The sequence below is a fragment of the Petaurus breviceps genome, unplaced genomic scaffold (assembly GCF_028583685.1).
Source record: "Petaurus breviceps papuanus isolate PSGF00001 unplaced genomic scaffold, PetGlider_PUasm1.0 90769, whole genome shotgun sequence".
Classification (NCBI taxonomy): Eukaryota; Metazoa; Chordata; class Mammalia; order Diprotodontia; family Petauridae; genus Petaurus; species Petaurus breviceps.
In genome coordinates this window covers 13819336-13835137 of record NW_027187341.1, presented here as the reverse complement: position 1 = coordinate 13835137, position 15802 = coordinate 13819336, and the positions used below count along the sequence as shown (strand labels likewise).

At 37.4% G+C, this 15802-nt stretch overlaps 1 protein-coding gene and 1 long non-coding RNA gene across 9 annotated transcripts in view; one reads left to right on the top strand and one right to left on the bottom strand.

Moving 5' to 3' along the window:
* The window catches only part of LOC138146656 (uncharacterized), a 28008-nt gene extending 15223 nt beyond the window's left edge, over positions 1–12785 (bottom strand). The window contains exon 1 of the long non-coding RNA XR_011164558.1: positions 6505–12785. This is a non-coding gene — a long non-coding RNA (uncharacterized lncRNA). The remainder of the gene's footprint in view (positions 1–6504) is intronic.
* ENOX1 (ecto-NOX disulfide-thiol exchanger 1) overlaps positions 1–15802 on the top strand; it is a 726395-nt gene that overhangs the window by 378785 nt on the left and 331808 nt on the right. The window lies entirely within an intron of this gene.

The following is a 15802-nucleotide window of genomic DNA, read 5'->3' as shown; positions in this document are numbered from 1 at the left end:
AGGAATTATTATTAGATTTTGTTTTGAAGTCTTTGAATGGTAGGCAAATGAATTTGAACCTAGTTTGGTCATCAGTAACATTTTGAGCAGAGATGTACCATGACCAGAGCTGTACATGAGGGAAGTCTGGTACTGGTACATGATGTCTAACAATGGTGTAATGGTTGAATACAAGTGGAGAAGATAATGCAAATGGAAGTTCAGGAATTTCTGAGTTCCTTTATAACCTAGGATCGTGGCAATGAGAGTAGAGTTCTTGAACTAGTAGAATTGTCAAGATTTAGGAAGTGATCAGATATGTGAGGTGAGGGAGAGGGGAAAAATCTAAATTAATATCAAGATTTAAACTGGATGGCTAATACTTGGAGAAATAGTAAAGGCCGGAGGAGGAGGTTTTTGAGGAAAAATGATCACAGATTGGAGCATGTTGAGTTGGCATTCCTAGTTGGACACAGTTTTCCTCTAGAAAGAAACATCCTGTTTATAAGCAATTAGAGATAGAGCACTGGAATGCCAGAGAGGGGTTGAAACTGGAAGTATATATTTGGCAGTCATCTGAGTAGAGATACAAGTGAATAGCTGTCCAAGGGAGCAAATATGGGCAAAGACAAAGTTTTCCTGAATAAAGCTTGAGAAATATCCACATTCAGGAGTCAGGCAAAGAATAAGGAGCCAGGGAAGGAAATTAAAACACAAATGTAATAAATATTTCCTTCACCTAGGTCTTTATTCTTATTTAGAACTTGATAAACATGATCAAAAATTAATATTTCCATATACAAAAAAAACAGAAAAAGAAGAATATATATGCTCATATATAGACAAATCTCTATTATTTGCAGTTTGTTTTTAAAGTATATAATACATTCATTGTATTATTGCTGTGTCCTTGTTGGTATCTCCCTCTGAACTTCTTTTTATTCTTTCATCCTTAGTAGATTTGGAGTTTCATGTCTTTTTTATTGTACTGTTATGGAAATACTTGTTTTATTCCATAATGAAAAAATAAAGTGAATGGAAACAGCAGAAAAAATGCTTGCATCACACTTTTATTTTCCCCTTTCTGCTTTGGTCTTTATTGACAAATAGTCAGTAAAGGGAAAAATGCTAGAAATGTCTAAAGAAGACATTCAAATTTGACCTTTAGACAATATCTCTTTCTAATCTTAGTTGAAAGCTATCGATGTTAACTACAATATTAGTTGACTAGAAAGGGAACAATAATATAGAAGCTCCTGATGCTAACTGTGACAATATCAATAAGAGAACAATAATTAATAACAATTAATAACAACAAAAAGACCCTTGAAATCCTAGTCTTGTAGGTTCACAGATTGTGAGGGATTTTTTGAGGTTATCTCATCCGATCTGCCTCAACTTGGTCAAATTGAAAAAGTCTGTTAATTGCCTCTCTTTTTGCAGGGTGGTGAGCCTTGGTTTGGAACTTTTATTGTATCTCACAGAATCCCAAAATTTGGGACTTGGAGAGGACTTCACCAGCCATCTGGACATGTTCTTTTGCAGATGAATTGGTTGGCTTGGACTACTATGGATTGGAGCCATCATTTTGTGCTGGACCTATTTTTAAAAGGGGGGAATTCTGGGATCCTCTTCCTTATAATATACTGGTGCTATCCAGACATCTCCTCTTCTCATTTTAAAAAGCTGAGTCCTAGAACTCTCATACCTGGGGTTGGTAATGAGTCAACCCAAAGCTGGCATTGCTGAGAATTTCCTCTTCTTTTTTTTCTCTAAAAAGCTGAGATTCAGAAATTCTCACTGCATGGATATGTAGTTTTCCTTTCATGGGGCCACAGTTGAGGGAATGTGAATTTTCAACATGCCTCAGAAACTGCTGAGCCGAGATTTAATCAAGGGCACTTAAGGTTCAGGAATTCAGGGATTGTGTATGTTCACCACTCCACCTCTAGCCTGACTATTGCTACCTGTTAGTCCTAGAGGCTACCACATCTAAGGGTATGGGTATGGATAGGGTCAGTTCCTTGGGGACTATGCAGACAACTCCTAGGGACCAAAGTCTGCCCTCAGGTCTCTAACTTGAATTTACCCATCTTTGCATCTCTCCAAAAATATAAAAGGAAACGACAACAGGGAAACTGACCCCTTTTTAATAGTCTTAGCAGCACTGTATGGCATGGTGGATAGAGTTGAGTTGTCAAGACCTAAATTTGAATGCAGAAGCAACTAGGTGATGCCGGGGGTAGAGCACTGGGAGTTAGGGAGACCTGAGTTCAAATGTGGCCTCAGATACTTACTAGCTGTGTAACCCATGACAGTCTGAGCCAAACCACTTCCATTTCCAGTTATCCCCAATGACTATAAAAATGGACTTGTCCACACATTACAGAGACCTATAATAAAAGACCCCCCAAAGATTGCACCATCCTGCAAACTCATCAGCTTGATAAAAGAGCTGTCCTGATCAACCTCCTGCAGGTCATAACACTTGGTGGTTCCAGGTGCTTTCATAACTGTTTTTTTTTTTTTTCATTTTTTCTATCATGCACGCATCAGCCAAGCTCCTGAAGTCACACAGATTTCTTATCACGTGTCCTGTAAAAGGACTTTCATCCTTTTGGTCATCAGCTGGCTACTTTCTGAAGTTAATCAGCAGATTAGTTTGAGGTGACTAGGTAACCCAAGTCAGCCATTTCAGTTTTAGAAATCATTAAGAAGAACCGGTGCTTCCTTTGTTTTAGCCAATAGAAATTCACAGGGTAGAGATTTAGGAGAAAAAAAAAAACCATATTGCTCTTTTCTGGCTTTGAACAAAAATATATGATATTATGGACACTTTAGGAGGAAATAAACAGGCACTATCTTGTTTTTTTTCTTTTAGCTAGCACACGTCCAAGGCAGTTGTCAATAGAAACGGGAGCAGACATTTGTCTTCATTAGTTATTCCAAGGTGCAGCTTTTTGAATGCAGGTGGCCTAACTTCCCAGGCACGTTAATTTGCCAATTATTGTACCTGCAGCTCCGCACAGATACTGATTAGTTTCACATTTTGCTCAGTGGGCAGTTTAATGTTCTTGTCACCTTAAATTGAGCTTTAAATGTGCAGAGGAGGGGGAGAAAATGTCAAACCCGTTCCTCCAACTTGGGGGCAACTCTTAGGAACTCATATTGTCTGAATACAGGTGTTAAAAGGTCTGGGAGATTAATAGAAAAACAAGCTAAGATGGTGAAAGACTATCACAAAGGGAATGTGACTCTTAGTTTAAAGAAAAAAGCCTATAATCATTCTGTCTTATTTTCTTTTGCAAAAGTGCTATTTGCTCAAATGCCAAGCCCAAACACACACTTGCTGACTAGGATCACTGTGATATTATAGTCCTTCCAGGATTTCACAGATCTGTGCTTTTGTTGATGTGGACCTTCCTTCCACTGGTGCAGGTCTCAACCCCTCTTCTCCTTAGTAGATGGTATTAGTGCTTTGCTGTAGCCTTAAATATTCACCACTGCTTATGGTGGAGAGTTAGGCTGCTGCTCATTAGACAAGCTGCATACTATGCCCAAGGGACAAGGCTAAAAGCTTTTTCCATCTTAGTGTGATGCTGTTCTCCCTTGACAAAGGATTCAGGAACCTAACATTCTCTGCATATCACACAGTGATATTGGAATAGTCAAGTAAACTGGATTTGAAATTAAAGGCTTAACTTCAAATCTCAGCTTTACTGGACACCATTTGTGTGACTTCAGACAAATTATATAATCTGTCTTCAGTTTTAGTGACAATTTCTCATCTCAGCTTCTCATCTAATCTCAGCTTTAGTTTGAAGTTTGGCTATTAAAGGCCTCGGACCAAGTGTCCCTTTTGGTTCCTTCTAGTTCTTAAATCTGGGGGGGGGGGCGTTCTGTGGAAAGTATATTGGATTTGATGTCAAAGTATTTGGGTCTGAATCCTTGGCTGTGCCATTTATTACTAGTATAAATTTGGGTAAGTCATTTAACCTCCTGGGGTTTACTCAATCTTTAAAAAGAGAGACCATCAATAAATATTTCTTAACTTGGTTTGAAGGAAGATGCACCAGATAACCTCTTAGTCCCTTACCATTCTAACTCTGTGAACCTAAGGTAATTTTTTAAATTACTATCATTCCAAGCATAATACTTTGAGACCTTTCTTATTTAAGTAATCTGAAGCAACTTAGCCTTTCTGAATTGTTGCTTTAGTTTTAAATCAAATGAGCAAAGTCACTTACCTACCTACATTTTAGTCAACTTTGCAACATCCATGACTCATTAATGCATTCTCCTGAAAATTACCAGGAAATAGTTCCCATTGGAAAAACCTGAAACCACACTGAACATCTGCTGGTGAAGGTATTCATTAGTTCTGTCTGCTGTTCTTTTGGCTAATTGCCTGGGAGTGAAGTTGACGCATTTATGGGGGCTTAACCTGGTGCTAGTATTAGCAGAAGAGATCATGCAATGTTTGGAGAAGGAATGGAAAATGTCAGGCATGTAACATCCCAAACACAAACTTTATTTACTACTCTCTTGAACAGTTTGTTTGCCTATAATATTGTTCATACAACTGATAAGAGAAAATGTATTTAATAACTACTCAGTGCTAATATGCTGTAGTATGCATGGCTGCCTAATTTAATTTATCTCTGATTAAGCCTATTATGTTTGAGATCACTTTACAGAAGAGACTTTTTTTGCCAGCTGTAAGCTTATTTGAATTGTAATATAAGTTAATAATGTGTGAAATAACCAGCGGTGCCTGCTTCTAAATGTTAATTTTACCAAATGACTTCCTGAGTTAAGGCATACACAGATCATTCATTGGCATGTAGTTGGCATGTTACTGATTTTAGGGGGCATTGTGTGGTAGTAGAAGAATTGTTGGGACTGGGATTCAGAAGACTTGAATTCAAGTCTCTAAGTTTCTCGATGAGTTTGTTACCTTAGCTAGATTTCTGGCTTTAGTTTCCTTATCTGAACATTTTGTAATTAGTTTTCTCTTTTGGGGAAGGTAGAAAGGAAAAAAGAAAGGGATGAGATCATTTGTTCTCCAGAGTTCGTTATTCATTAGAACATATATTTATATCTAGAAGTAATTTAGAGATCACCTAGTCAAGATCTCTCATTTGATTTTATGTTTTATCTTCCATCCAGTCATTTTAAAGATGAAGTACCTGAGGTATGGTCAATATAAATCAGTTATTTAACTAGTAAGTAGCAAAGGCAAGATTCAAACCCAGGTTCTCTGATGCCTAAATCAGTAATCTTTTTTTAACACATCACAACATTACATATGTAATGGCAAATGAATAATTGGCATTTTTCTTACTGATAAATACCACTGTTGAAGGTAAGTGTTATTATGTAACTCAGGCCTCTTTTATTTGTAGGTCCCCCTAAATGCTACTCAAAGCTTAAGGTATGTTCTAGGAAAATCTCCACCCAAACTCCAGTTCACAAGTCCCCACAAATATTTCTTTTACCATACTAACCAGAGGACACACACTAGGTAAAAGCAAAAGACATTTAATTGTAGGGAGGCCAAAAGACTAGATTGTGATCTATTTCTGGGGAAAAGTGGGAGAAAGGTCAACAACCTTTCAGTCATCTATAACCGGCACAACTGTTACCATATGATTTCCAGTGGATGACAAATATGTCTAAAGAAGTTGGTGAAAGAGTTGTAGTCTTCCCTGCTGGGCTTACTAACTCCAACATCCTTGGAGGATATTGAAATTGGGTATTTGATGATCCTGAAGAGAGATGGTTAATAGTCCAGCTGGAACAGGGAGGTGATACCTCCTAGGAAACACTGGAGATGCCCAGTGGTGAGATAGTGATATGCAATGCCTGGTGTGTTCCAGCAAAGAGGAGTGCTGTGACATCAGTAAAAGACACCAGCATCTTTGAAGTGAAGAGGCATTAATTGTCTCTCCACGTGTGTGCCTTGTACACCCCTTCCCAAAAGTACCTTCATCATATGAGTTTCTCACATTCATGGTGCCCTCATGTGATCCCTTTAAATACTATGCCCACTGAGTGTGTATGTACTAGGGGACAGCAAGCTCAATATTTGTGGGGTAATGTTCTGTTGCTTTATTTACAATTGTTATTTAATTAAGTACTTTATCTTTGAACTAAGTGTGCCATCTGACTAGGATAAAAACAAATACATTAGTGGAGTATCCTGATTCATATTTTGGAGAGGATTCTGACCCACAAATTATTTTGAATCTGGGCTAGTTAACTAGGAACTCAGAGTGTGAGCAGTCTGGGGGGCAGAGGAAAATAATTAAACACATTAGCAAAACAAAAGACAACAAATCCTTCATTTCATGAACACAAGTGTGACTTGTCCCACACATTTCCGTACTCCTGGTTTGAGAGGGAATACATGTTTAGAATACACAAGGCCAAGACTACACACATGGGAGAAGGCAGATGTATAGGAAACACACAGAGACAATACAAAACACAAGACTAGGACTTCATTCTAAATGGAATTCTTACCCGTCTTTGATCCTGCTGTATCCTTCCTTGCATAGCTGCTGATGGCACTTGCTGTTCTCATGATATATCATCAGGCTAATGACTTATTTTTGCAGTTAATGCAATCTGCTTGGATCCTGTGCTGGTCTAGCTTCTCTACTGCCTTGCCATTTTTTTGTGTCTTTGATAAATTGTTCTCTATTGCTACCAGCTGCTCTCTCTCCACTAAATTGTAGTTGCTACATAGTTTCTTTGTCTCATAGGAAAAGTGCTTCAGTCCTTTTAGCTATGAGCCCCAAGGGCTATTTCAACTGTATGTGATTCAGATGCCTAATCTGTTAGTTAGTAGTCTACCCTTTTAGCTTTCTTCTGCCTCAGCTGCCACTCTTTAAATTCTGTTTACTCTTTGAGATATGTTGAGAAAATTCCTTTCAAATCCCCTCATGCCCCTGGGTTCATAAAAATCACCCCAGGACCTTTACCACTAAAACTGAAAATGAATGGGGAAGCTTTGTCCTGCTTTTCAGATTGAAAAAAAAAAGTCAAAGCACTCCCTACATTTTAAAGACTGTTTTAAAACCTTTAAATAATGCAAGGCCAGATGGACAAGTAGGTGACTTAAGAGATTGCCAATAAGTTATAAAGCATTTCATGCCTGTGTGTGGACATGTTTATTGACAGATGAATACTGAAAAGAGACTTGTAATTTTGCTGTTCTGTGCATTGATCTTTTAGGCAATGACTACATTTGGCCTTCTCTACATAATTTGACTGAATCAACTGTTTTCAACATCATTCTGTTTTCCACTTATAGTAGCTGATTGCTGAGTCAATGATTGAATTGTAGACAATCCAATTTGTTTGCTCAGCAATTTGCTTTATTTTGTTGTAGACTTTTGGAAGCACATGTAAATCTTATAGTGAGAAGTTAAAGTTACTGTTGAGGAGTAGAACATTTTTGTTTTATTTTGTTTCATTTTTTTAAAGAATGTAGCCCCAGGGGTGGCTAGGTGGCACAGTAAATACAGCACCAGCACACAGTCAGGAGGACCTGAGTTCAAATCCAACCTCAGACACTTAACACTTACTAGCCCTGTGACCTTAGGCAAGTCACTTAACCCCAATTGCCCCACCTTCCCCCCTCCAAAAAAAAGAAAAAATAGAATATGGCTGCAGACTTTATTAGGGCTTTGGGAATCTCTGATATAGTCCTGATCAATTAGATATCTGCCCATCGTGGAGCTTCAGTGCTACTAGGCAAAAATTATGGCATTATGTTTATGTCTGTTTAAGCCAATATATAGGTCAATTTAAAATACGTTACCTATGTAGATATGCTTTTTGTTGTGCCACACTAGTCAGTTCTCTCCTTGTTTTGAAATGATTCCGCAACTACAAAAGTAACTGTAGTTGGTACATGTAATAATAGTATTAATATCACAGTTTTCCTAAAGCATTCTTCTATTGTCAAGCCCCAAACCACACTCTTCGCAAACTTTTTGTTGTTGTTCAGTCATGGAAATCATGTATGACTCTTCCTGACCCTATTTGAGGTTTTCTTGGCAAAGATACTGGTGTGGTTTGCCATTGCATTCTCTCCCTCATTTTACAGATAAGGAAACTGAGGCAAACAGGGTTAAGTAACTTGTCCAGGGTCACACAGCTGGTATGTGTCTGAGGCCTGATTTGAACTCATGAAGATGAGTCTTCCTGACTCCAAGCCCAGCTTTCTATCTGCTGCACCTCCTTGCTGCCCCTTAGACCTAGTGCTTGCTTTTAGAATTTGACTACTGTATAGTAGTATATTTTTTCTTGGGGGAAAAAAGTGTTTTATTTAGAAATTTATTACTTTCAACGGGAAGTTACAAATCATTAGAAGCAAGTAAACAATGAGACCCATGAAGAAGAACCACAAATCAGAAGGAAAAGGGTGGGGGACCCAAAAAGCATAGTAACAAGATCTCATAGGGATCCAGCAGTTAAGGGGAAGCAAGGGACTTTAATTAGCACAATTAATTAAAGAACACTTGTACATTCATTCACTTTCATCTCTTACATGTGGATGAATTTAGAAGCTTTTTAGAATATGAAAAGAGACATTCAGACATGGGCCAAAAGTCTCAGATTTGACAGCATAAATTATAATTGTAACCTCCTTGAGGGCAAGAACATGTTATAATTATCCCACAATTTTAGAGATGAACAAGGACTTTATCAGTCACTGTTTCAATTCTTTTATTTTTATATATGAGAGACAACTAGGTGACACGGTGGACAGAGCATTGGGTCTGGAGTTAGGAAAACCTGAGTTCAAATCCAGTCTTGTAGACTTCCTAACTGTGGGATCCTGGGCAAGTCACTAAACCTCTGTTTGCTTCAGTTTCCTCATCTATAAAATGGGGATAATAATAGCATCACCCTCCTGGTCTCGTAAGGATCAAATGAGATAATAATTGTAAAGTGTTTAGCCCAGTGCCTGACATACAGTAGAAACTATAGAAATGTCAGCTATTATTATGAGGGAACTGAGTCCTAGAGCGGCTTACCCAAAATCCACAGCTAGTTTAGCATCAAAGCCAGGGCTAGAAGGCAAGCTTCCTGACTCACACAGTCTTGCTGTACCTTCTTCTATACCAAGAAGCATTTTTCATGGCCCATGTCTCTATAGCCCCCTTGTGCCGGACATGATATTTTTAAAATTTATTGTCACCAACAAAAGTCAAAGAATTTTGTTTCCTAAAATGGATTGTAGTGTTTTAATTTGCATTTAAAGGATTCCAAGTATTCATTAATAAGAGCCATTTTAAAAATTGTCATCATGCGTTTGATTGCTCCTAGTGTTAGACTATACAGTCTGTTGGATCACTTCCTCTAGGGTCAATTCTGTTGATTCATTAAGATTTGCAAAATAACCAGATGTGTTCTGGTTCATCTGGCTGCGTCAATGATCAAATCAAATGTGTGGCAGTCCAGTGATAGGGGTGAGGGAATGGAAGAGAGAGAGAGACAAAGTGAGACAGAGAAAGACACAGAAAGAGAGAGAGGAAGAAAAGGAGGATGAAGGAGAAAATAAGGAAAAAGGAGAAGATAGAATATTATGGAAAAATAGTTAATTCAGCAAACTACATATATGACATTAGAATATAATATAATCAACTAACTTTTTTAATAATAAACTTAGGGGCAGCTAGGTGGTGCAGTGAATAAAGCGCTGGCCCTGGAGTCAGGAGGACCCGAGTTTGGTTCCGACCTCAGACATTTAGCGCACACACACACACACACACACACACACACACACACAAACCACTAGCCATATAACCTTGGACAAGTTACTTAATCCCAATTGCCCTCCAAAAAAGGCACAAAAAAAAAGGATTATACTTAGATTTTTCTCCCACTGCAAAACATGTAAGTATTCAATAAGAAAGTGTTGAATCTTAGATTCTATTTTTTTCTTTTAGATATGAATTTTGACATATTTCGTTTCCCATTTTCAATATGAGACTACAATGTAATCTGTTGCTTTAATCAGGAAGACCCCACTTTTATTCAGCTTAGGTATAATGGGGTATAAAGTACTGGTCTTGGGGTCAAAGACCTAGGTTTGAATCTTGCCTTGATATCAGGTGAAGTCCCTAGCTAACTCCAGTCCTATAATACCAACTATTACTTCTTTTTCATAGTTTCTTGAGACTTTTTTGAATTTCCTCAAGTTTGCTACCATGTCCAATATTCCTAAAAATAAAATGGATTATTCGCTATAATTTTCTCTACCCCAAATTGTTTAAAACAAGTCTCATTGTTTCAAAGTATTTTTCAGCCTTTGTCCATTGGTGATTACTGTGGTCAGAGGCTGTGTGGGGTTTATTAGAAGGGATACTGTAGTTGGAGTCAGGATACCTGGTCTAGACTCTTCATTATAACTAATGATAATGATGTGTGTATGTGTGTGTGTGTGTGTGTATCAACAAGTTATTCCATCTCTTCAGACTCCATTTTCTCAGCAATAAAATCAAAATAATGATTGTACTGCTTAGCTCAAGGGATAGTCTTGAAAAAGATACCCCATATATTTTGTAGTCTTATATAAATATGAATTATTTATTATTTTCATTATGTCTTCCTATTTTATGGCATTGTTGTTGTTATTATTATTGTCCAGACTTATGATTTTATAAACCTAAGCGACTCCCTTGTGGAAATTCCATCCAAATTTATAACTGATTTGTGTGTGGTCACAAGGCTAATTTAATTCATAAAGAGGACTTGAACCCAGCTATTATGGTCCCATTATGAGGTCTCTATCCAGTAGGCCACAATGCTGTCTTGGAGATAAATAGTGAAATGATTCAATTTTAGTGCCTCCTATGTGTTAGGCTCTGAGGGTATAAAGAAAATGAAAATTGATTCTGCTTTCAAGGAACTTACAATCTGTATCTTGATATTATTTGTATCTCTACCAGTACCTAGCATAATTTTTTCCTGGTTGTTTATATTTTGAGAGCATCTTTTTAATTTTAATTTTTTAAATTAGCAGACATTTAAAAAAATTAATCTGTCCCTCACTCTCCTCCCTTTTTCCACTAAAAAAAAAACCAACCAAACTTTAAAAATAAATAAAACCCTCAATGCATAACCACATATCAAGCAAAACATTTCATTCTTTGCCATGCCTGAAAATAAATGCCTATCTCTGCATTTTAAGTTTATCACCTCTCCCTGAATAACTTGTTTTCTTCTCCATTCTTTTGGACTTGTGGTTTATCATTGTACTGATCACTTTTAAAATCTTTCAAAATTATTTTGCTCTGCAGTGTTAACATTCTATTCTATTTCCGTTTGTTTCATTCTATATAAGTTCATTGAGGTCTTCTCAGTTTCTTCTAAGACTAGTCCACTTCATAATTTCTTATGCCACAATAATATTACTTTGCATTCATCTGCCACATTTTATTTAGCCATTTCCCAATAAGAGGACGCCTAGTGGGGTGGCCAGGTGGCTCAGCAGGTAGGAGCACTGGCTCCAGTGTCGGGATGACCTGGGGATCAAATCTGGGCTCCGATGCTTAGCACCACACCCAGAAATAACTGGTCATGTAACCTTGAGCAAGTTACTTAACCCCGATTGCTTAAAAAAAAGAGGATGCCTAATTTTCCATTTTGGGCCACCATTAAAAGAGCCACTATAAATATTTATATTATATAATGTAGGACATATTATTTATATAATATTTTCCTCTAACCCTAGGTATCTCCCAAGGTGAGCTCTCTCTTCTTCTTCCTCTTTACTACTTCATTTGGTGATCTCATCAGGGACTTAACTATCATCACTATGCTGACAATATTCAGATCTACCTATCCTGCCCCAGTCTCTTTGTTGACCTCCAATCTCATATTTCCATTTTTAGACACTTTGAACCAGGTGTCCAGTAAACACCTTCAATTCAATATGTCCAAACAGAACTCATTTATTTTCCTACACCCTCCTCCCCAGCATTCTCCGTTATCATCAAGGGTGACACCATCCTCCTGGTCCCTCAAAATCATTTGATTCCACTCTCATCTTCCGCATCCAAGCTGTTGCCAAGGCCTGTCAATTTCACCTTTTCAACATCTCTCCAATAATGCCCCTTTCTCTCCTCTGATACAAACCCTCATCACCTCACACATGGAGTATTGCAATAGTCTGCTGGTGGGTCTTCCTTCCCCAAGTCTCTCTCCATTTAGCCACTAAAATGATTTTCCTACAGTGAAGATCTGACTGTCACTCCACTATTCAATAAACTCCAGTACCTCCCAATGACCTCCAATGTCAAATACAAAATTCCTTGTTTGGGTTTCAAAGCCCTGCACATCCTATTCCCCTCCCACCTTTCTAATCTTTTTTTTGCACATTACTCCCTGTCTAGTATTCATGCTTTCATCTAGCGACACTGGCTTCCTGGCTGTTCTACAGACAAGATACACCATCTCTTGGCTCCAGGCAATTTCTCCATCTTTCCCCATGCCTTCAGTGCTCTCCCTTCTCTTCTCCACCTGCTGATCTCCCTGGCTTCTTTTAAGTTCCAATTAAAATCCCACCTTTTATAGGAACTCTTTCCTAAATCCTCTCAATTCTAGTGCCTTTCTCCTGTTGATTTCCTATTTAACCTGTACATGTATATATTTATTTGCATCTTGTCTTTCTCATTAGACTGTAAGCTCCTTGAGGACAGGATCCTTTTGCCTCTTTTTGTATTCTCAGCACTTATCATAGCGCCTGGCACATAATATATGTTTATTGATTGATTAATTGATATACATACATATATGTGTATATATCTCTATGTGTATGTATACATATACACACACACGTGTGTGTGTGTGTATCTTATTCCTCTTTCTTTAATTTCTTTAGCGTATAGAAAGTATAACTGGGTCATTGGGAATGGACAGTTTCATAACTTTTTGGACATAGTTCCAAATGACTTTTCAGAATGAACTAATTCCCAGCTCCAGCTACCTAGTACAGTACTTTGCACATAGTATGTCCTTCATAAAGACTTGTCAGATAAATGAGATTAACTCCATAGCTTTGCCCTCCTTAGCCTTTAGTAAGTATTCAATTGAGCATAGCATAGTAAAAAGAAAGCCACATGGATATAGTCCCATAAAGCGTTTATTGCCTGATAGGCAATGATGACATTTATAGGAAATTACATCTGCATAATAAAAGCCTTAAACCAAGACAATAGTTTAGATAAGAAAGATTATTTGGAGATAAAGAAGAATTTACACAATCAGGTCAAGGACTTGTCCATTTCTAGGTGGACAAGGATGACTATGTAACTGAGAAGATCAGGAAGGTAGCTCTGGGAAATCCATGTCTAAACTATGTAGTATAAAGGAGAACCTTCAGCTTTTCCATCTGGATATTTGTCTCCCTAATGGCTATGTTTTCCATTAATGAAGTTAGAGGGCATTGTAAAGAGATTGCTCACTTAGCACTCAGTACTAGAAATGGCTGGGTGGGTTCCAGACCGTCTGTCTTTATTCAGAGTGACCTCAAATTGTACAGTACATCGGATTTTCCATGGTCTCAGTTCTCCCTAATGCAACTTGCAGAGCAGCTCTTGGCTTGCTCTCTTATTTAAGAGGACTGATGCTTTTATTTTGGTTTGATAGTCTTTTCTCAGAAGTTTGAATCAGGGTTTACTGTTTGGAAATCCAGGAAACATATGTCTCAAATTGGATATCTTCCCAACTTCCTAGAGCTCAAACAGTGGGAAGATGGAAGAGGAGGAAATTTATGAAAAGAGGTCATCGTTCCATTTTCCCTTCTGCTCCCCATAAAATTGCAAAGAGGTGACTTCCTGTGAGTAGAAATAAATATCTGTGGCAAACCCCACCCTGAAAGTGTTTGACTTGAACAAAGAATTCTTTGTTTTGTCTCGTTTTGTTTAGATAATTCCAAAGAGCATACAGATAAGCACTGCACAATAATATATGTGTATACGTATCGCAAATATGTGCCAATTTTCCACTGCACAGAGTGTCAGAAAAGAGTAGCAGAGAGACCATGGAAGACAAAGACAACTACAACAAAATCATGGGCGTGCTTCTTTCCCCCCAGAAATCATTTCCTAAGAAACATCTCTGCCTAAGAAAATGATTGCATTTTTTTGGCCAATTTTTAAAAAATAATCCAGAAGTTTTCTTCATTTCCTCTCTCAGCCCTCAATCCCATTCTGTTTCTTAGGAGATTTCATTAGATTCAAGCAGGCCCAAGGTTACAATTTATTGTTTCCAAAATCTAAATTGCCCTTAGGTCTCAACCCAGAGAACCAGAGACAATGGAATAAATGCTCTTTTGAAAAAAGAGAATGAAGAAGCTGCTTTCCAATTACTTCTTTTCTGAACGGATTCTGAGACGTAGCTCTTCTTAGAGCCTGATTGCCCTCCTTTTTACACAACTAAGAGCAAGAATAAACATTTTACAGAGTTGAATTTGATTTAAGAAAATTAAGATTAAGAAAATGTTACATACCTACCATCTATATATACATATATAGCTATTATACATACTATATATGCTATATATAGTATATGTACTATACATAAACATATACATATATAGAAAATTTAATATACATATATTATAAATAATTACAGAATATGTAATTTTAATATATTTATGTATGCTATATCATATAAATATGTTTTATATTATATGTATATATATGATGTGGTTAACTGAAAGACATTTTATAAGAGCATAATAGAAGATGAGTTAACATACTTATTCACAAATATATATTCATTTAGTCAGCCAGCATTTATTATATTCCTGTTACATGCTGGGCATCACAGTAAATACATACAGGGGTGAACATGGTATGGTCCCTACTTTCAAAGAACTTTTGTTCTGTTGGGGGCTGGGGCCAGAGAATAGACTACACATAGAAAAGTAAGTGTGAAATGTATACATATATAAAATAAATACACATGCCATATACTAAGTCATTACCATAAAGTCTACTTTCCAAAATCAAAACCAGAGTGACATTTCCATGATCTCATAAAATATAGGCAGTTTGGAGCTAATTATGTATTCTTTTCCATAAACCTACGCCTCATATTTCATTGTGACCTGGAGGGTGGCCTGAGATTTTCCATGCCTCCATCAGAAGAACACTGCCTCTCAAAGGTCCTCCCAAGCTGAAAAGACTGTGATTGTGGGTGAGGTAACAAATTGTATGTCTGTCATCTGACCATCAGCCTGGTTAAGTAGTGACCAAGAACCCAAGGTTGACCACGACTTGCTAGATTTTTTTTTTTATACATGACTAAGAAATATGAAGGTGTTGCCATCTGTATCAGCAGAGAGTGTTATTCACAAAGATAAATTATTGGAGTGGATAACCAATCAGTAAGCATACTCATCATCACAATAAGTGACTTCATGGAGTACTTTAGAGTTTGTACAGTACCACTGTGATGTATTATCCATATTTTATAAGTATTGGAACTGAGACTTAGGTTAACACCATGGTCACAGATCTAATAAACGTCAGAGGCAGGATTTGAACTCATGGCTTACAAGTTGCAGGTTTAGTACTCTAGTCTAGTATCCTTCATGAATGATTAAGTCCATTTTTTTTCTTTTTGGAGGGCAGTTAAGGTCAAGTGACTTGCCCAAGGTCATATTGCTAGTTTTTGTGTTGTGTCTGAGGCCAGATTTGAATTCAGGTCCTCCTGACTCCAGGGCCAGTGCTCTATTTACTGCACCACCTAGCCACCCCTTAAGTCCATAATTTCAACATACATCCTAACAAGAAAC